At 32.3% G+C, this 21,169-nt stretch overlaps 1 protein-coding gene and 1 pseudogene across 2 annotated transcripts in view; both read right to left on the bottom strand.

Moving 5' to 3' along the window:
• The window catches only part of LOC130898074 (uncharacterized), a 28,695-nt pseudogene extending 17,335 nt beyond the window's left edge, over window positions 1–11,360 (bottom strand).
• LOC130898303 (frizzled-2) overlaps window positions 1–21,169 on the bottom strand; it is a 406,267-nt gene that overhangs the window by 147,966 nt on the left and 237,132 nt on the right. For both annotated transcript variants that reach the window (XM_057807497.1, XM_057807496.1), the window contains exon 3: window positions 20,033–20,070. The gene's annotated coding sequence lies outside the window, so the exon portion shown is untranslated. The remainder of the gene's footprint in view (window positions 1–20,032; window positions 20,071–21,169) is intronic.

The raw sequence follows: 21,169 nt of genomic DNA, 5'->3' as shown, positions 1-21,169 counted from the left end.
GTAGGACAATCTTTCAATAGCGAGAAAGATTCTTTCCGCATGTGTTACGTACAATATTTTCCCTTCTATCGAAGTAGTTTTCAGATACCTAAATCTCAACTAAATTTGAGTTTAATAATAATAAACTGTATACATTGAATATATTTTGCGCAAAAGTACTTTTTAGTGTTGGAAATAAGTTTTTTGTACGATTTTTCTAGATATATGAATGTTATATAATTATCCTAGGTAATATATACCATATTCATGATTTAATTCATCAATATTGGCTGTTTGCTTCTTGAGAATCCTAATAAAAGCATTTGAAATCTGGACATTTTAGTGGCCAATTCATAGGTATCTGTGTCAAAATATATTATAAAATAATCATTACGGGTCTTGTTAAATGGTAATGCGTACTCTTTGTTGGAACATTCGAGACATTAGCCCTAACAGTACTAATTCTGTATATAAGAATTCCAAATATCGCAGGACGTAGATCATTGAAATAGTCGTCCAAGCATATTGGTCCTAGTATTCGCTTTCATACCAATATTTTATGGATGTTGAATACGACCTTGCTTCATATAGAGTGGATTATCATCAACAATTTTGTCGACTCATATGACTATGTAGCATAAACATAAATGCAACAAGACACAAGATGATCTCTACTAGAATTTGTTTACAAATCCGCAATTTTCCATGAGTATAATCTTATAGTAACTTACGGAGGAGTCTAAGGGTCAAGGTGTACACGGCGGCAGCTAGTAGGCATCCAGCAAAAGAAGCGTCGAACTAATATTTTAGATTGTATTGGAGATTAGTTTCTTGAACTTTAACATATTCAGAGAAAAAAATGTTTAATAATATTTATGTAATTTAAAAACTATATCCGTAACAACGAATTGAATCCATAGGAACACTCTACCAATTTGTAATACCAGCTTATAAAATTAGAATAATTTATATAAATTAGTTAATCTAAGTTACCAAAATTCCAGTGAATTGTTAAATATTTAATTCACAGCACGTTTCAATCAAAACAAACATTTACCGTACTATAAGTTGGTTAGAAACGTGTGAAGAAACTTGATACAGTAGAGACACTGATTTACACTGCAATGTAACTACACAAACAAGCGACGAAATTAATTAAAATGTAAAGTTAAGTGAACGTGGCAATGGGTATGCCCAGCATGTTGAAAAGTCCGGTTTCGGCTGTTTACATCATTCAATTTTACACAAACTATTTTTCAATCTTTGTCTGTATGAATATAGCGTCATGTTTATCAGTTATTTATATTTAAATATCACATTTTTTCAGCTGGATAAAAGAATTTGTTGTAGGAGTTTAATTATAGAAAATTGATAACATTTCAATAATTCTTTCAATAGATCTGTTTACTTTCAGAATTTTACAATCGTGGTTATCTTAGTTTTGACTTTCTAGTGACAGTCCCGTTCAGGAGTCACATAGTTGCGGTAGATCCACATTCTGAATAGATTCTTAATCAAGCATATGCATTATACCGATTCTAAACTAGTTACCAACTGATTCGGAATAAATTCTAATTATGACTTACGAATAACATCGGATTTAATCCTTTCTAAATAAATTTAATTAAAAAATACAAACGAAAAACTGTTCAGTCAAGCTGTTCTACAGCTGTCACGTTGGAAGTTTCCACAACAACAACCACCAGACTACAAACTCAACCTCAACTCTAACATCTGGGAATCCAGTTGAGAGCTGCAACCATCCTGGATTTCGATACAGAAGTCCCAGCCTTATCTTTAATATCTAAATCTTAATTTATAAATGTTTTTGTTCGTTGTGCTCTTTTGGATACGCAGTTAATGCGAATTTATTATCTTTTCAATAAATTTATTTGTTGCTGAAACTTTTTTTATCGTTCTTAGCAATAAATATTAATTTGGATAATCGTGTCTGGAAATAGTTTTAGATTGTTTCATTTTTATTTTTAATTTAATTCATGTTTACAACTTTTCCACCTTTTTTATTAATTTTTAACGTCGTTCGTTAAAAGCTCATGGCGTCCAATTTAATATTAATTGTTCACCCCATCTAAGTACCATTTTTTATATACTTTAACTGAGGCCGATTACCACTTCCTGAGGAAGAGTATCCTGGCGAGGATTGAAGATTACATACTGTTAAAATTTCAAGCAAATCGATGCGTCTTGATGGAAATCTGAGGTCGTTGTTCACTGGACTATTACCTAGTCTTTTTGTTACTAAGTTCGAAATCGGTTCCATAACATTGTCTTGATTTAACAGATTTTGGTTCAAGTCAATATTTTGTGTAAAACTAATTTGATGTTACGACATTATTTTTCCAATGGATGTGTCTCATATATCCCATTGCAATATTTTCTTATCTTTTGTCGAGAAAATATACATTTGAAAACTAAAGAAATAATCTGAATAGGATTCAGTATCACTTATACTATATTTCTATTATAACTTACATTTAGTAAAAAAGTACAGCCTGCATATTCAATAAATTACATTATTAATACCTGCACACCTATATTTCAAATTACATTATAGACGCCGATACTTATCGGTATTATAACAAAATTACAGTTCAAATCAGATACGAGTAGATCAAGCGAACTTTATTCTCCCATTCAATTTCTCTGGTAACAAGTTTGAATGAAAAAAAAAAATGTGCAAAGCGTTTTACAAATTCTAAATGAAATAACTGTACTGAGTTGAAGACGTGAAAGCTTTACTGAAAAGATAGACACCTTTTGTTAAAACGTTTAAGTTCCCACAAATGTTATGACTTGGTCCTTTTTAATAGAATGCCACCGTGAAACTTGAGTGACAGTTTAGAGATAGGACGATCCTGAAAATGACGTATAATAGTTTCGTATTTATTTTATACCTAGAAAACTTCATTGTGACATATTTTAGTTAAACTTGAGAGTGATTTATTATTAAACGTATTGATTTTTCGCAGGTGTTTCGTGTCATATAGAATTGATTTAATGTAACAGTTTTAGAGGAAAAGTACATCATCTTAAAATTCCTTATTAGCGTAGGAAGGACGGTAGTTTTTATATTATAGACCTACAGTAATCCCCTAACAAATTTTCTTCCCGAAATTCCTAAAGACGTTCATCGTCATAATTTTACACTTTAAGTTTTATGTTGGCCTTTGCCCATAGTATCTCAGTTACATTTCTATAAAATTTGAGTTTTGAGTATTCAATTGAACTTCTCTCTTTAATTTAACTATTATAATATTGTTTGCAAATACCGGAATGGACCACCATTCTTGTTTTGCACGGTTACAAAGTTTTTCATAAGTTTAAAGTATAAACGGGGTTGCTTACATTATGATAATCTCTGGCCCTGCTACCCCCCAAAGACAAAAGGAAACCAGAGTATTATGGTATATTAATATAGACGATTTCTTAGTCTTGTTATACAAGAATAGATATTTTAGACAGTATCTCTATTTATATTTCAATAAGTTTTGGCTTATCAGTATAATAAAATTATTCCTACTTTTTTAAAAAAAAATGCCGAGCAAACCTCTGCTTTTAAGCAAGGTAATTTTTGTATCTGGGGTTAAAAACTTCCATTATTATAAGTGAAATCTAGAAAACTTTAATTTAGGACTTGATAATTGCAAATTTCCAGAGACTATTTTATTAACTTTGATTCATTAAAATTAGATCATTTTCTTGAAGAGATAAATTGTCTGAATCACTAGGTGTAGATTTAACCTCATCACTATTGTCTCCTTTTTCTTCTGTCACTTATTTTAAGACTTGCCCTATAAATTCTGCAGTCTTTATCCTGGGATATCGATATTCATGAACGGCCCATCTCTTCTGACCCTCCCCCATTCTGTCTACATGGGTTACACGCTCATCTTCTCCTCCATACCCATCTGATTACATGTGTTAACTGGTCGCAGTTCTGTCTAATTTCAAAACTGGTAGGAGCGTCAATTTTTTTATGTTTCGAAATCTACTTTTGATCCGAATAGTTCTAAAATCGAGTCAATTTAGTAAAAAAAGTATTTATTATTATAGTCACAAATAAAGCAAATTTCCTTTGAGTGATTTGTAACCTAAACTATCGCTCTTTAAATAAAATAATATTGTACAGGGTGTCAAACATAAGGTGATCCATATACATTTCTTCATACCTGAAAGAGTTATCAGAAAACTTTAATTACAAAAGTTCTTTTTATTTAGAGGAATTCTTATATTATCGACATTTGGATTATACAGGGTGTCCCAAGACTTAAGTATCGACATCAACTTAAAGTTGATTCATTCATTTGAAAAATGAATTTTCAAAAACAAAACTTGACCTAAGTCGCATACTGCAGTTTTTACAATAACGGACTCATAATCAATTCGAGAGAAAAATTTTGGAAAATGTATTTTGGACGGACGAAACTATTTTCACAACTGCTGGAATGCACAACAGAAAAAATTGCCACAGCTGGTCCCGAACAAACAATTATATAATAAGAAAAATTAAGAGGAAAGGGTATCGTAGGGTCAGGGTTGGGTGTGCAATAATAAGGGACCTAGTAGTAGGTCCTATTTTTTTATGATTAGGCACTGAACGGCAAAAGGTATTTTAATATTTGATCAAAAATCAAAAAGAAACTGAAATAAACATATTGCCGTAAAATTATCGAGAAAAAATTGTTTTCTAGCAAGACAGTGCTCCATATCATTGTCAACCTGTAATATGAGACATATGTGTGGCCTCATAGGAGTCCTGATTTAACGCCGATAGACTTTTTTTTTGGGGGGACACTCTAAAAAATAGAGTATACAAAAATAGAAATAATTATACAGAGGCAGAACTGACAAAAAAAATTCAAAGGAAATTAATTATATAGATACATAGAGAACGACTTGTAAAAATCCGCTTTTTAAATATGATTCGGGTATTTAAATTGAGTATAGTTCATTAATTTTCTGCATATTCATACTTTAGATCTTTCGAGATGTATAGAAAATGTTTCTTTGAATTATTTCTAATAAAAATATTTGCTTAAGGGTACGATACTCCCATATCTTTTTGTTTTTGATAAACATTTTCTATTTATTTTTTTCAAAAATGCAATAATCAGTGTGTTGCATTATTTTCAATATGGAATACATGAAAAAATAAGGAAAAGTCAAATTTCACAACCTTTATATATAGGTATAGGACATGTATGTACGGAATGAGACTTATTTTTATGCTCGTTCTATTAAAAAGTATAATATACAGGGTGGTGTACCACTAAAAAAATGAAATTTTGTCATTTACAAAATTTGAAACACATACAGTAAATAAAGAAAACTCAATAAACCTTGTGTTTGAAAATTCATTTTGGAAATGATGCCCGTTAGCCTCATTTTTATTTTGCGGAATTTTCCAAATATACTGATTTTTTAATACAAATTCAAATATTTCCGTGCGGAAATCAAATAGGTCGATCTCATGAAAGTTTTTATCACTAAATCGAAAAACACAATAAAATATAAGATGTTCCATTTAAAATTTGATGTCAATACTGAAGAATTGGGACACATTGTATAACCCAAAAGTCAATAATATATATGTATATAGGTCACTTTATGTTTGACATCCTGTAAGTCTTCATTATCCAGTTAATATTAACCAAACTAAGATAGAACAAAATTTTAGTTTATCGGATGATTACGTAAACAAATCTATTTTTGTATTTAAAATTAATTATCAGTAACACTACAAAACAAAGATTAATTAGAGACTTAGGTGCTTTCATTTTACCGCCCCGATATTTTGTTTTGCTTATACATAGTTTGTTCTGTAAATATAAACTGAATTGTTCATACAACAATTGAGAAATCCAGAAGTCTACACAGAGTTGCGAGTTTAATCCCTTAAAGTTCCTCTTAACTTTTAATCTAACCGCGTCGGTGTTTTTATGTTTTGTCTAGTATAATGTGTTTTGTAAATAACCATGATTTAATGTGTTAATACCAATGTACCTCTGTTTGTTTGATTAATTCGGTAAATTACATTAAATCAAACCGAATTTATTTACACGCCAGATAAAATTTCTATGATAAACTGAATTCGGTCATAAATTTTACGATTTATTTATTTGAAAATTTCCAATCTCTCATTTTAATACTACGGATATTGCTTAGTGTAAAATGACAATAAAAGTTTGTTAGGTAATGATCATACTGTGTGATCATAAAATAACGAAACACATATTTCATTAGGAACTTAGGAACTTAAAGTTCGTTCATATCTTTCGGCGTGTTGGACTGGTTTTTAGATTGAAAGAAGTCAGGATTTGGCAGGAAAGCAGAAAATGCTAAAATAGAATAAGAAATCTGTAAAATCAGATGTATATTTCAAAACACAAAAAAAGTTCAACTCGATATCTTCTTGTGGTCGTTCTTCAGCATACATTTGTTCTTCTGGAAATTCTGTAACTACCAAAATATATGAAGAAGAGTGTTAGATGTAGATTGATGCATAGATACCTACATAATCTCAAGCCGGTATAATTAAATACAGAAGAAAAGAATTTAGTTGCTATGCCATTTCCATTACGCGACGACGATTTGCCATTTTTATGTCAAAACTTGTTTGATATAGTTAGATATATATATATAGTAAAGAAGGAGAGAAAGTTGCCATAGCCATCAGCCATAGATGGATAATCTCAAATCCGCTATAATTAAACAGATAATTCATCGCTTCCATCAAGCGACGTCGATTCGCCATTTTAAATGTCAAAAATGTCAACCATAGATCAATCAAACGAATTCAATGTCAACAATAGATAAATAATAGGAATTCACTTATATCATATACGTAATACTCCCATATAGACAGTTTCTAAGTGAAACCAATAATGTATCGTTCACAGTTAGTTATTATTTTCCCACTACTGATAATTTAGAGAATTTTCAAGCATGCGCAGTATAGATAAAGTGTCTCGAACGAGGGAGAAAATGAAAACTGTCGGCACCGTAACGTAGAGACGTTTTTTTCCCATAAGAACTGTCTATATAGGAGTATTACATATATGACTTATATATGATTGATTTAGTTAGAAAAAGGAGAAGAGAAAGTTGCCAAAACTGTCAGCCGTAGATAAATAATCTCAAGTCCATAATAATAGAAAAGAGAAGAAGGGAATTAAGTTGTTACATCGCTTCCATCACGTGACGACGATTCGCCATTTTAAATGTCAAAACTATCAACCATACATAAATCTCATAATTTACTTCTTCTTCATCTTATTTCAAGTCTGATAGTAAAATCGGAATCAAAAGGAAGAGGAGAGTATATATATAGGAAAATATAAAGGCTTAATAACGTCTCTCTTTGGATTTTTCTGTCAATATTTTAATGAAAACATCATAAAAACCAAAAAAATACCCTTAAAGCTTTTCATTGTTTAATGAGCATCAAAATATGAGGCCTCTTATTTACTACGTGTTCCTTAGCTATTTCGGGCGACCACCCATATCTCTAAAATAATAACACAACTTCATCGAATCACCCCGTGTATATGTTTCCACTTACATGCATCAAATAACAACCGACCGAAGGTGCATCTTGCGTTCTACAAGCCTTACAATAAACGTAAACCAATTTCGAGGATACATAAGAAAAACATCCCGAAGGAAATTTTGTTTTTTGGCCAGATTTGACTCGCAAACTCGCATGAAAATTTGAGAAATGCGTTACTGACTCTCGATTGTTGGTGAAGAAAAGTACTTACGGAATTCAGTCTTAATTTGAGCAGCCAGGAAAAAGTAGTACTCGGTTAGGAACGTATTGATGAACCTATTCAAACTTTTGAAATGCTGTACAAAGTTAACTTTGTGACGACCATGTCATGTGATCTTGCATTTAAAAAAACGGTAATTCATCCACACCTGACTAACCGATACTTGACCCAAGAAATTCCAAGTAACCTTTTCAATGTACAAATAACATGCAATTAAACTAATCCTCACCAATATACGTGACTTTAGGAAAAACCAAAGCTGTGACTATCGACCATCTGAAACCGGCGTACAGACTGAACGAGACATAACCAGACGACAATGGCGTTGATATCTGTCTACGAAGTCGACAGGCACCAGTAGTAGACCAAAGTCCGTAGCAGTAGCCTGACGATAACCAGCCACAACCGATGGACTACGCCGAGCTTGCAGCTTCGAAAACAAATACAGCTTTCGTCTTTCGCCTCAGGTATGAAAGCCACTGCAAAGGTTTGTCTGGCCATCGAACATGAAGCATTGTCGAAGGAATTTTCTGAATCAGGCATCGGTCAGTCCGGTGTGGATGGATTATCGTTTTAATCAGGGAATTTGGTCGATTTAAAGCGCTCAATGAATATGTTGAGCATTTCTGATCTATTTATGATTTAAATTACTTGGAATGTTGGAATTTAGGTATAATAGGGAAGACGAAAATAGCGAATACATCCTTTCGAACAATATAAAAAAATTCACTTGACTCTGTTAACTCAAAGTTAAAATTGATTAAGATCTACTTGAGAAGCATTATCTGTTCTATCAATTGTAGCTATAAAAGTTCAACGGTTTTAATTCATATTTTTGTGAATAATTTTTATTTGGTTAGCAATAATCAAACTCTTTATAATTCGGCCCATGAAATTTCACGTGTTTTATTTCTGGGAAGTAAAGATCTCGCACACCTGATATCACGAAACTTCCACGTGTGGTCTAGCGCTGCCACTGAGGCCAGTAGATTGAACGTTAGTAGTGGAGGACAAGGTAAAATCTAAAACTAAAACTGGCATTGCATGAGATGGTTTCATGTTATAGTTTCATTTTTGCACCTATAGGCTTTTACTAGAAAATGCGAGGAGAACTAAATACAATGTAATTGTATAATGGTTATACAAGAAAATTAAAACCATTACATACAAAGGAATAAGTATAAACAAAAAAAACGAACAGATATAAATTAAATATACTGAAAAGTACAAACGAATTAAGTATAAATAAAAATAATAGACATTAGACAGGAATCTAATTTTAAATGACACACGTCTTCTCAATGTGTCATTGCTTCAAAAAAACTCTAGATATCTTTATTTCCGCTTGTTATAAATGGCTAGTACCTGTAGGTAAATGTGATAAGTTGTTGGAACATAGAATTTCTTAAATAGTTTTTGATGCGTTCTAAGACACTGAAAGGTCGTTCTGCCGTTCCAGTGGACATAGAAATATTCAAAAGCAGTTGTAGAAGCTTGAACAAATTGATCCTGAACTCTTTCACACTTGAATCGAGAAACCAAATGTGATACAATATGTCAATCAATTTGGGCTGATTATGCTTCATTTTGAAAATATATCAATTTCTGAGGCTGTAGTGTCATTTTCCATCTCAAAACGCTGGACTCACAACAAAATGTGCTTCTTTGATATGGTCATTACAAACTGAGTTGCTCTTCATCGAAGCCGTCAGCAGTAATTCCATGTTGCAGAGTAGAACCAGCTGGTTTTTTTTTTCCAATTATGACCTAATATTCTCACTCAGAGTATATAACAGAGAATAGTAGAACGTATTTAAGAAATAGGCTTCAGATGAATGATATTCAGGATGAACATCTCTGAGCTGTTGGCTACTCAAAGCAGTGTGTTTTACTGAAATCAATGCTTCAGTGAAAAATTTCTGGAACTTTTCTTCATTTCTCAAATCATTTATGAAAGGATGTTAATTTTTTTCAAAAAGTTCAAATTCTTCATAACATTAAATACAACAAAAACTCGAACTTGGTAATACATGTGATCAATCCGTGAACATCTCAACCAGTTTTTGAGTCAGTTGCTTCAATATTTTCTAGAATGTGCACTATATCTATCAAGTGTTGTTGAATTACTCGCAACCTTTCATATCTGCTGGTATACTTGGGTCACTTAATGCTTTGATGACAGATCCTTATTTCTTACCTTTTTGAATGCATATGCTGCACTTTTTATTATATTTTTATTTCCCCAGAAAGTTGGAGGCAACTAAGCCCCTCACCATTCCTAATCGCCACCAGTGACTGGCCTCCCCTCACCTGCTGCACTTTTTACTGTGGTAAATACTGCATGTCTTTAAGGTAAAGCCTTAATTATATTCACCCCAGATTATTGGGGGCGACTAAGCCACGAGCAGGTTTTTTAAGTTCGAGACCTGATTGATTCATCACAAATGACAAACTCTGACAAAAACTAAATATATGAAAACAAATAAGAAACATGTCATTATGAACTTGTTGACATATATTGGCGCCACTCATATTTAGATGATCGTTTACCAAGTTGTTTGTTTTATTTAACATAAATGAGTTAATTAAACAGACAATTTAAACTGTCATATTCCCCCGAAAATAAATCTGTCACTACTTCTGTTTCTTCTATAATATTTAATTATACCAAAACATATTATCTTTTAAATGAAGTCTGCTTTGTCAGGAAATAAATAAACAAATATTATATTTCGAGCGACTAGGAAACAGGCAAGCAACCGACACGTTGGCGCCCTTTGATTTTTGTAAGAAATTTACACATAACAAAGCTGTCTTTCTAAAAATTCAAAGATATGTGGGTTTTTTTTGAAAAGTACGTAACATAATTAAATCAAAATCTTGACTCTTAAACCATTCATCTCCTTCTATTGTTCGAAATATACTGGAGGCGATTTAAAGACAACAGTAGCCCACACCAGTTGCAGTGAAATCGACAATGTTTCACTCAATGGATCATTCGAAAAATATTAAAATTAATTTAAATATATAATACTAGCTTTTACCCGCGGCTTCGCTCGCATTAAAGCTATTAAATAAGTATCAGAAATCATTACATAGAAAATGAGTCAATATAATTGAAAGCAAGAGTTATAATTCCTTATTTTGCTTAGAAATTACTTTGACTCATTTGCAAAACTTAACAATAAAGTTTTTAAAGGCTCTTCTGGTTCACCAAGTAAAGGAAGGGAAACTTTACCAATGGAACAGCACATTCTAATAGTTTCATCTTTCCATTTGAAAGTATCGGAATAGTGACATTTTTTATTCATTGAGCCATTAACAATCAAAGGATGATTATGATATTAAATTGAAGGATCATTTTTAAACTTAGTACCATTAAAAATTTCGACGGCGCGTGGTCTGCATTTCTGCATAATGAATTCTTCTCGCCTGCGATTGTTCTGGCGTTTCTATCGCTCTTCTAGCTGCCTGCAGCGTATCTTCTTTTTCTGAACAAACTCGTACCTGAATAGGAGTTTCAGCTGCTCTCAAAACCCTTTGTCGCTCTGCTTGCTGTTGCGTGAACCGAAGATTCTTTAGTTCGTGCATCTTTTGCTGCACGGGGCTTCTCCAATTGAATTGGATATTGACGTTACCGTTGGTAATACAGAGGAACGGTATTGCAGTACTCAGGGCTGGAACTCCATTACTGGAATGCTAGATGGCATTGAGGAAGCTAGATTTTGAGATTTTTGACAAAAAACTGTTTTATATCTCGTTAGAAATATTAGAAATACCTCCATGAATATGTGTACAAACTTTCATGTTGACCGGTTAAGTAGTTCTCGCATTTATAATACGAGGTCTGGCTATTAAATAACGAGACTGTGTGCTTAGAGGGCGCCCTACACGGGTGCCCAGGTCGACCTGTGACTGTTTCAACTCCGGGAACAGCGACCAAAATCAACCAAATTGTGCGTACAGATTGTCGAATGAGCATCCGGATGTTTGCCGAGGCTGTAAACGCCGATAAAGAAACGGTTAAAAACATTTTACACATGACAAAAGCTCTTGCGTCAATGGGTCTGCTCAGATTTCCTTGAAAGGCTAGAAAAACATATACTTTGAAAGGGACCCGATTTGAGTCGATGGAAGCGTTGAAGCAAAAAACGGCAGAGCTCCTAAAGACCCTCACCGAAGAAGACTTCCAGCACTGCTTTGATCAATGGAAAAAACGTATGGAAAGGTGTGTGGCGAGGGAAGGGAAGTATATTGAAGGGGAGCATTAGAATGTTGAATAATTTTTATAATAAAACCTTTTCTCGTAACCAGTCCCGTTATTTAATAGCCAGACCTCGTATAATAATAGTAAGGATTATTATTATTGTTAGAGAAATCATTATATAAATTCACATTACTCAATATTTGTTATAAGTGAAAAGAAAAATGTTCTTTATTAACAAACACAATCCATATGGCCATCTAGTTGAAGGTCGTGACCATTACATTATTATTTGGGTGTTTCCATGGTCTTTGCGACGTGTGTGGCTGGGTTACGAAGTTAAATATTAGTCAACATCCCCTCTTCCGACACATCTGGCTTATGGCAAAACACTGTTTGTTTTCCTATAAGAATGACAAGCACTTTTATTTATTTATATATAGAATACAAGAAACTCGAAACTGGTTTCTAAAAACTACTAAATTACTCAAAATATTACATTTCAAAATGCTAATGGTTGTTTCACGGAGTAGATTATGGAGATAAATACAAATGACTAGTCTATAGGAAAAAATATCTGTATCTAATTTTGATTGTTGAATATATTAGTAGAATATATTAGTATGAAATTTTCTATGCTTTTCAATGAAATCTAATTATTAGCACTAAGCTGGTTAGTGCACATATTTTGTACAATGTAGTTTATTTTTATGGATGAGAGAGTGATAAAATCTAATTAGGTACTAATCCAAAACTTAGTACGGTCATTTTAAATATTAATTATTATCAATATTATCACATAATAATCTAAAAATTTCCCAAAATTTCTATAAATGTACCTGAGCTAATACAAGCTTTCATTAATCTTTTATAACCATAAAATGTACAGAACAATAGAAAAATGATTGGATTGGTCAAAAGCTGTATGTATCAAAAATACGACTATAGATTTTTCCATATGGGTGATTCCGTTCTAACTGTGATTTTTTGTATTCAAAATTTCAATATTTTAAAATTTAACTTTTCTAACTTTTTTATGCATATTATTCATCTATTTTACTGTAAAAATAAAACTCTAAGAGGAATTTACTACAACTTCAAAGTATCACGAGCAAGACACAAATGTCGGATTTTGAGTTCCACGGTACTGACTCATTTATCCACGGTACTGACATGGTAACTTAAGATATTAAACAACAAGTGCATCAATTTTCCTCAGTTTGATCATAAACATTAGAATTTATAAGGTAATTAGTTTAAATCATTTGTTACGACAAAAAAAATTAATAATTTATCGGTAAATTCTAGGAATGGACATGACACGGTACTGACATGGTAACTTAAGATATTAAACAACAAGTGCATCAATTTTCCTCAGTTTGATCATAAACATTAGAATTTATAAGGTAATTAGTTTAAATCATTTGTTACGACAAAAAAAATTAATAATTTATCGGTAAATTCTAGGAATGGACATGACACGGTACTGACATTCAAGTGATGTAGTATAAGTTTTCTTTAAGTGGCAAGTTATATTGTATAAAAATAATGTTTAAATATCTTAAGAATTATTCAATTAACACAAAATTTTTATTAATTGATTATTAATTAATGACTAGTACAAAAAAACAATACAGGACATTGAATATCACAGTTAGAACGGAATCACCCATATAGTAAGTAGGTCCAAGTTGTGTATTCTTAGTGTATTAGTTTAGTTGCAAATTGCAATCTGCAGTGTGCAATATAGTTTGATTATAGAAAATTTAGAGGGGCCCTGTAAACGCCATGAAATCGGTCCTTTAACAGTTGATGAAAAAAAAGCTAATCCTTAATAGCAACAAGTACTAGTGCGGCAAGGTCGGCCACATTAGTACATTATTAACTGCATCATACAGTTTTATATATATATATCATTTCACTGATGGTTCTTTTTGAATATTTATGTTCCTTATCCATGATTTTGTTGTGACCATTGGTAGAATGTTGAGCTAGAGCTGTTTCATCTTTTTTATTCTTCCCATCAATCCCAATCCTTTTAAAAAGTCTAGAATGTGGGATGGCTTTAATTGCCAGAGATCTTCGTCTTCTATTTCAAGCGCTTCCAGGTGTAGTGCTCTGGAGTTCCATTCAGCTGACCTACTCTGGTGAAAGTTTCCCAGAATAATTTGTTTTTTGTTTCTATTTACCTTCTTTTCCAGTGCTTTTCCCTTTTCTAGCTGATACCACGGAAGTATTTGGGTGCTATGAAGGGCTTGTCTACCCCTGCTTTAGCAAGCTTATCAGCTATTTCATTTCCCTTTGCTCCGGTGTGTTCCGGAATCCATTGCAGCGTAATTTTATTTTTCTTGTCTAGCTCGTTCAATTTTTCTAAGCAATTTATGGAGCTTAGAGCTCTAATGGCTGCTTGACTCTCGGACAGGATGATCCCACTTGCTTTAACAGTTTATCATTGAGGTTAAGTTTAAGTTAAGTTAAACTTTTTAGATGCAACGTCCTGAGGCATGTCCTAGGGCTGGTCATTATTTACGAACAACCATTTACAAACAGAAATGGTACATTTTCGACATACTGAAAATGGTTGCTTGTTTTTTAAGCAATAAATCTTGAAAAATTGGTCCAAAATACCACATTCTCAAGCAGTAGCTCTTGGAATAAAAATAGCGACGTTGATTACCATCCTTTCAATAAGGCATAACACTTTGTAATGACAATTTTGGCACTTTACTATCGAAAACCACGCAAAGACTAACCCATGACATAATTAAGGAATTATATTTAATAGCCTACAGGTTGAAGTTTCTTATAAATTAGAGTATCAAAATAATCAAAATTTATATCGAAATTCAAAATCTTTTAAACAAATCCTAACAATAAAACCCTTTTGGCAAAACTTAGCCCAAAATATGAACACATTCTCACATGAATCGATCCTCTTATTGTTTGAAATGTATGTTAAAATCGTAAGTAGTTAACAACACTCTCTCTGTTGGAAATATACTCTTTAATAGAAACAATATTAACTGTTTTTTTTTCTTGAATCCCAATTTCTTAATTATATCCGAGATCAAAGCCTATTCTTGCCGGTTATTATTTAGCTAGAAGCTATAACGTCGAAAATAAATATAAAAGTTTTTCACGTTCATGAGCAGTTCATTAGTTTTTATTGTGTTTTTTCAGGTTAGTACCACTTAGTGACCATTCATTTCAAAACGCTTTTTTGATATTGTAAAAGTGAAGCTTATAAATTTGAGGTATAGCATATACAGGGTGTTTCAAAAATCATGCGACAAAATTCTTGATGAGTCTTTTTTATACAAAATTTCCTCAGATCATCCCTCTCCGACATATCACCTTTAAAAGATGATGATGATGATTTTTCAAGATGAAATTTCATGAAATGAAATTATAACTTAAAGTTCTTGTTGTATTTAAAAATATTTTTTATTATTAATTTTTTTCCCAAAAGCAATAGCTGCAAAGAAAAAAATTAACACCATAATTTATATTTTTTTTTAATAAATTGAGTGGAAAACAATAAATATATGGAATGTAATACGATTAATAATAAATGCTGGAAATAACCACCTCTAGTCAAAATACATGAACGTAGCCTTGGATTGCCGTACACGTTCAAAGACTTGAGTTCAATTTCTTATTGTGTAACACGCTATTTGAATACGATTTTTCAAATCGTTGATATCAACTATGGGTGTCGTGTAGACTAATGATTTAAGATAACCCCATAAGCAGCAATCACAAGAATCTGGAGATCGAAAGGGCCAATGCTGGGGCTTTCCTCAACCAATCCAATGTTTCGGATATGTTGCCTAGCAGTCCGAATGAAGTGTACTGGAGAACCATCGTGTCTGATATTGAATGTCTTCAAGTAGTTCAGGGAGCTAATTTTTGAGAAAACTGGTGTAAGAAATCCCATTTAATGGTTGAGGCAGAAAATGTGGCCCAATTATGTCCCATACAAAACAAATCTATACGTTCACTGATAAAACATTCTGAAAATGATACTCTATAATCTCATGGGGATTCTCGTCTGTCCAAACGTGATTATTGTGAAAATTTATGATACATACTTGTGAAAAATGTTGCTTGGACCAGTTAGATGTTTCAAGGAAATTACTGCTGCTCTTTGATGGCTGATATTTAGGGTGTTGGAAGTTTTTTTAGTGCTTGTTTCCGGGTGTACATCAATTTCGTCTGAAATTACTTGTTCTATCATTACATTTCTAACTATCCGAAAACGACAAGTATTGGTTGAATTCCAGTGTCTGATAAGCGGTTGGAAGTATGGAAATCAAAATTAACAAAATAGATAACATCCACTTAAGTTGAACTCCAATCAACTCTTTTTATAGCGTCAGTCCACATATACTTGAAATCTTAAAAACAAATATTAGAAACTAGAAGTTTGTTACAAATCTTTATATAAGGTTATAAGGTCTTTTGGATTATTATGTTGTCTTTGGCGCCGCCTATTAGGACCCAATTATCAAAGAATAATATTTGGTTATATTCAAATTTGAGGCACAAACAATATTTATAAGCAAGATATGAATATTCATAAATTTCATATTATAATCGCTTTTTTTATTCAGTCTCTTATAATTATAATTTTTATGGTATTCTCTCGCGTTTTCTACATTTTAACACATGTTAAAATATACTCACAATCTAAGAAAGAATAGACTTAAATTTATATCTAACCTCAACAGGGTGGGATTAGGTATGGCTTTAACATCTTTGTCTGTGTCAGTTCATTTCGAGCCAAGACACTGTGTATTCGATAGTGTCTTTTAAAATGTTTACCAAACGGCGCAAATCTTTGTCCGTTGAGGCAAAAATGATAGTCGAAAATGCGATATATGTATTAATATATTGTTTATAATTCAGTAGATTTGAGATTAAAATTTCAAACCCAAAGATGACATAGTTCTTCCCAAACCATTTGCGGATTATAAAAACCCTTGCCGACAGTTTTGTTTGATCTGCCATAGGCGTAGATACCTCATTTCATAAATTTGTCATTTTATAAATATTTATACTTATGAAAATTTATGAATTAAATTACTCTCGCCACGCCACAGCTTATTGCAGACTGTATAGCAGGAATATTTCGAAGAAATTGTGTACGTACGCCTTCCGACAGCTTCGGCCAATAGAAATGCATTTATGTTTACGATTCGATGTTTTCATTGGTAAATAGTGGAGATGATGTGTCCACGTGGACTGACGGTTTGTTGGATATTTACCGAAAAAATTCAAATCTACTTTTAAGTTATGAGGAAAATGGCAGGTATTATAATATATTAGTGAGGCTCTGAACAGTGCACTTCAAATAAATAGGGCTTTAAATTCAAACATACGATTAATTGAGCAATTTCTTGATAACAAGAATAGTTACACGATGTATTATTGAGCCAGTTGAAAACTGAGCGTTAAACGTCTTTCTACATGATACGATCCGTGCGAACACAGACTAATACGCTTTGTTATATCTTACCATAAGTTAACCATACCTCAGGCTTCTTTCCTCTTTTCATACTTCCATGATAAAATCAAACCATCCATGGTAATTGATTTAATAAATAAAAACCACCATTACTTTTTAAACACCACCATTAATCATCAACGTCATCAATTATTCATTTCAAAATATTGTTATTATGATGTTACGCTGTAACGCCCAAGTTATTTATGTAACAAAAAAAGATCCATTTCCAAATCCCAATGACCTTATTTCACAGTGAGAGAAAATAAAATTTCTTTACCATCGTAAAATCATTTATTTGGCGATGTGTTCATAGAGACGTCAAGGGACAATAAGTAAAAATATAAATCAATGTTGGAGAATAGCCATAAATTTTCAGATTTGCTTGATACCGAGCTAACAATGAAGTATTTGTGAAGATGGCAACAGAAATCTTTTGTTAACTGTGATGAGAGTTTATATTTCCTGTTTTATATATATTGTTACGAACTGAAGTGATATTTTATATTTTAAAAACTTTAAAAATATACGCAACATGAGTTGAATCCTATATATTATCTATTACTATAATAATAAATACCAAGAGACAAGTGCAAACACAGAACTTTATTCACAAACTCTTACAGTTACTTATAATTTGTTTTTGGTATATTTTGGTGTGCCGACCATGAATTTAGATCCACGATGTTTTAAATCCATAATTTGCAAAGAATACAATACGACAAGAAATCATATTGCCCATGATTGAAGCAAACTGAAATGAATTTTGTAATTGATTAGATTGAATTATTCTGAGAACTAATAACAGTGAGTGACATTCATGAAATACACGTAATTCTAAAGAACTCTTAATATTGATTCCATTGTTCGTGTTGAGGGGACAGGTCATGGTTATTCAAGTGACTAGTTCCTCCAATAGTAATAATGGAGTGCTCCTTTTCGGACAATGGATTTATAAAGAAGAATTTATACATTTTGATATTCCTTCGTAAGTAATTCGAAAAATCTTTTCAATAAACAACAGTCGAAAACCTGTAGAAAAAACAAAATTATTGGTAATATCAAAAGAAGCTGTGAACGACAACCCCATTCACCAGTGTATGCAATGTACATACATAAAAGTCGAGATCACAAGCGCCAAAAACTTATAACAAGAGGTACGAACCTAAGTAAATAAAGTTCAAAGAATATCTGGCTATGTGTGAGACTTTGTGTGGAAAAACAAATATAGATCTATACTTATACATGCAGGGGAAACTCCAGCGGACACATAAGAACATAGGTGAAAACATTGAGAACTATTAAAGCCTCAGAGATCCAATGAGAAGCAAAAATATAAGAGAAGATCTAAAAATTCAGGTTATAGTACGATTCACGAGATCGAGACGACGATATTGGAGAGACCACGATAACAGAATGATGGAAGATCGATGGGCTAAATGGGCAAAGGATGAAAAACCACCAGCTTCAAGAAGACCTTCCGGCCGACCTCTCGAGAAATGGCGCGAAAGCTGGATAACTACTTCTCAAGAGGCTGAATATAAGAAGAAACAAGACTAACTCTTAAAAAAAGAAAAAAAAAAGGAGAAGATTTATTGTAGTGAGTTATAACTGATATTAATTGCTCAAAAGCAGTTAAATAATCGACATATAAAGTAATGGTAGTACATTTAGGCGAGCACTTTCAAATAGAATACAAAATACAAAATTCAGTTATATCGACGTTTATTTTCCACTAGAATCTAAACAATGAAAAAGAACGGTATAAATATACTAGATGTCCCAAGTGATCGTTCACAATAAATATCACATTAGTACCACAAGACAATTCGTAAATAAAAATCAATGAATTTTATTTCGTCATAAAGAAATTAAGTAGATGTGACAGCTCTTTGGTAGCTACTACTTTTTATTTTCAAATGATTACCCTTTATATTATTATTGAAAAATTAAGCCTCATTCTATTATGAGTATATATAAATATACAACCAAAATATTATTTGCTTTTCTCAAAATCAACTTAATAATGACATTGCTTGTATTTTCAAAGTCTTAGTGGTTTCTTCCAAAGTCTTTTATTCAGATATTTCTTTGACACTCTGTTGGAAATACTTCTTATAATTCAATTTTTCTGTTTCCTGTGCCTCTACTCAAAATGTCTATTTACTTGAAAACTTATATATTAGATTGATTTTTGTTTCATAAAATCGATGATTTTATAACTACGGTAGCAATTGGTTATTTCATTAGCGAAAATTGACGATTTGAAAAAAAAATTGAGCTTGAACATGAACACAAAACATCACGGATGATCGGCTTTGTAAAATATGCGGATTCCATTGGGTCCTCTGAGTGCGGTGAATCCTTTATGACTTTATGATAAGAAATTTCATGACAAAATTGGGTAAATACTAAGCTTTTCTCGCAATACCGCAGTTTATTCATTCGATCCTGATAGCAACATTTATCGAAATATTTCATTACTTCTCTTTCTATTTATTTCCAAATTAAACAAATTGTTCTAATTCGAATCATATATAAAGTTAAACTTACCTTCGAAAGTAACGGATGAAATTCTACTAAGATGGAATCTGAAAAAAAAATGTAAATAAATCAAATATGCCGCCATTTTAGTGTAAAATGTTTTAGCAGATTTCACTCGATAAAGTTGGTTATTTATGTTTTAAGAATCTGCTCAAAGCTGAGAGCTTAACGATGTACTTATATATTAAATCTCTAGTTTTACGAGAATGGTTCCAGAAGTACCTGGCCCAATTTAGAAAATACAAAAATTTTTGAAAAAAAATATATGTAATCTCCTTTTATAACCATACACTTTTCCCAGCAATGTTCGATAAGTTCGATACCCTTTTTATAATAAGAATCGTCCAGATCCTCAAAATAGCCATTAACTGCCGACATCCCCTCTTCATTGTTAAAAAATCTTCAACAAACGAGCCATTTTTTCAAGTCTGGGCAAAGAAAATGATCCAAGGGGGCTAAATCTTACCAACAGGGAGCATGGGGTAACAATTCATTAATTTTGGCCATTGCAATAACGAATATGTCAGCTGGTGCATTGTCTTGATGAAACAACACTTATTAGCCAAATGCGGCCATTTTTTGTTTGATTTCTTCTCTCAAACGTTGCAATACTCGTCCTAGATAAGTTTTCCTTTTTCGAGATAGCAAATTAAAATTATCTCAAGTGCATCCAAAAAAACTGACGTTATGACCTTGCCTTCTTTGGATCCATTTCTTCCTTTTCTGTCTATTGTTTTGATTATTCTTTTGTTTCGAGTGTAAAGTGAACGTTGCAAAAGTTCGTCTTTATTTCTGTGAAACATTGCCAAACACTCGATGGAAACACGACGCTGTTTTTGTTCCATTGTGAGCAAACGCGGCACCCATCTTGCGCACAGCTTTCTCATGTCCAAATTATCAGTTAATATGCGATGTACCACACTTTTTGAAATGCCTACTATGTCTGCTAGCTCGCACACTTTCAGTCGACAATCATCTAGTACGACATTTCTGGAGTCGTCACCTCATTTGGTGCACCACTGCGATGCTGGTCTTCGCAGGTCAAACCCTTCTACACAATATTTTACTGTTGATAACGATGGAGTAGTCTCACCCATAATAGAATCTAGTCCAGCTTTTAGATTGGCTGGTATTGTATCACATAAA

This window comes from Diorhabda carinulata, chromosome 9 (genome assembly GCF_026250575.1).
Source record: "Diorhabda carinulata isolate Delta chromosome 9, icDioCari1.1, whole genome shotgun sequence".
Classification (NCBI taxonomy): domain Eukaryota; kingdom Metazoa; phylum Arthropoda; class Insecta; order Coleoptera; family Chrysomelidae; genus Diorhabda; species Diorhabda carinulata.
Note: the sequence above shows the minus strand (reverse complement) of the source record. Positions and strands in the feature narration are given on the sequence as shown.